This window comes from Ischnura elegans, chromosome 2 (genome assembly GCF_921293095.1).
Source record: "Ischnura elegans chromosome 2, ioIscEleg1.1, whole genome shotgun sequence".
In the NCBI taxonomy this organism is placed as follows: domain Eukaryota; kingdom Metazoa; phylum Arthropoda; class Insecta; order Odonata; family Coenagrionidae; genus Ischnura; species Ischnura elegans.
The window spans coordinates 29,296,573-29,299,134 of NC_060247.1; positions in this window are offsets into that span (position 1 = coordinate 29,296,573).

A 2,562-nucleotide genomic window follows, 5' to 3' on the forward strand; every position below is an offset into this window, starting at 1 on the left:
CGGATTACATAACATAATTTTTTCGATTTTTTTTTCTTCTTTCGTTTATTTATCTACGCAGGTTTGAATGCAGGAAGGGGGGTGCTGTGGCGATTACACGGCAATATAACGGAGATGTTCCGACTCGCAACGGCGCACCGCGCGCCCTCTGCGGACGTCCATGGAACTCCCCGGAAAACAACGGCGAAGCGATGCGCGCAAGTTCCCGAGGGAGTTGCTCGTGAAGGAGTTGTGCAGGCAGTCAGTCTCGCCCAGTCATCGAAGTCGCTTGTTACGCCCGTCGGTGCTACATCGAAACGCTGGTTTTTTTTTTTGTACAGTTTAACCGACCAAATAAAATATAGAAATCGTGCCTGTGTGTTACTATCACCTCCGCGAGCGTACGAAAGTACCTATCCTACAACATTTTCAACAACGACAACATTTTCAAGAACGACAGCTTTTCAACAACGGCAACACTTTCAACAACGGCAACATTTTCAGCAACGGCAACATTTTCAACAACGGCAACATTTTCAACAGCGTAATTTTCAACAACGACAACATTTTCAACGACGACAACATTTTCAACGACGACAACATTTTCACCGACCACGACATTTTCAACGACGAAAACATTTTCAACGACGACAACATTTTCAAAAACGACAACATTTTCAACAACGACAAAATTTTCAAGTACGACAGCTTTTCAACTACGGCACATTTTCAACAACGAGAACATTTTCAACAACGACAACATTTTCAACGACGACAACATTTTCAACGACGACAACATTTTCAACAACGACAACATTTTCAACGACGACAACATTTTCAACGACGACAAGATTTTCAAGAACGGCAACATTTTCAACAACGGCAACATTATCAACAACGACAACATTTTTAAAAACGACAACACTTTTAACAACGACAACATTTTCAAGAACGACAACATTTTAAACAACGGTAAAATTTTCAACAACGGCAACATTTTCAACAACGGCAACATTTTAAACGACGACAACATTTTCAACGACGACATCCATTATCTCAACAACAACAATATTTAATACAACAACAACATTTTCAAACGCAATAACTATTTGAACAACAATAACATTTTCAACAAACAACAACAACAACAACAATTTGAACAACAACAACAACAACATTTTCAACAATTAATAACAACAACAATATTTTCAACAACAACAAAAAAAACATTTTCAACTACTAAAACAACAACAAAATTTTCAACAACAACAACAACAACATTTTCAACAACAAAAACAACAACATTTTCAATAACAACAACATTTTCAACAACAACAACATTTATACAACGACAAAATTTTTAACAACGACAACATTTTCAAAAACGACAACATTTTCAACAACGACAACATTTACAAGAACGACAACAATTTCAACGACGGCAAAATTTTCAACAATGGCAACATTTTCAACTACGGCAACATTTTCAACAACGGCAACATTTTCAACAACGGCAAAATTTTCAACGAAAACATTTTCAACAACGACAACATTTTCGACGACGACAAAATTTTCAACGACGACAACATTTTCAGCGACGATAACATTTTCAACAACGAAAACTTTTTCAACAACGACAACATTTTCAAAAACGACAACATTTTCAACAACGACAACATTTTCAAAAACGGCAACATTTTCAACAACGGCAACATTTTCAACAACGGCAACATTTTCAACGACGACAACATTTTCAACGACGACAACATTTTCAACGACGACAACATTTTCAACGACGACAACATTTTCAACGAAGACAACATTTTCAACGACGACAACATTTTCAACTACGACAACATTTTCAACAACGACAACCTTTTTACAACGAAAACATTTTCATCAACGACAAAATTTTCAAAAACGACAACATTTTCAACAACGACAACATTTACAAGAACGACAACATTTTCAACAACGGCAACATTTTCAAAGACAACATTTTCAACGACGACAACATTTTCAAAGACGACAACATTTTCAACGACGACAACATTTTCAGCGACGACAACATTTTCAACGACGACAACATTTTCAACGACGACAACATTTTGAACGACGAGAACATTTTCAACAATGACAACATTTTCAACAACGACAAAATTTTCAAAAACGACAACATTTTCAAAAACGACAACATTTTCAAGAACGAGAATATTTTCAACAACGGCAACATTTTCAACTACAACAACATTTTCAACGACGACAACATTTTCTACGATGACAACATTTTCAACGACAACAACATTTTCAACAGCAACAACATTTTCAACAACGTCAACATTTTCAAAACCGAGAACATGTTCAAAAACGACAACATTTTCAAAAACGACAGCATTTTCAACAACGACAACATTTTCAAGAACGACAGCTTTTCAACTACGGCGAATTTTCAACAACGAAAACATTTTTAGCAACGAGAATATTTTCAACGACGACAACATTTTAAAAAACGACAACATTTGCAAGAATGACAGCTTTTCAACAACGGCAACATTTTCAACAACGTCAACATATTCAACAACG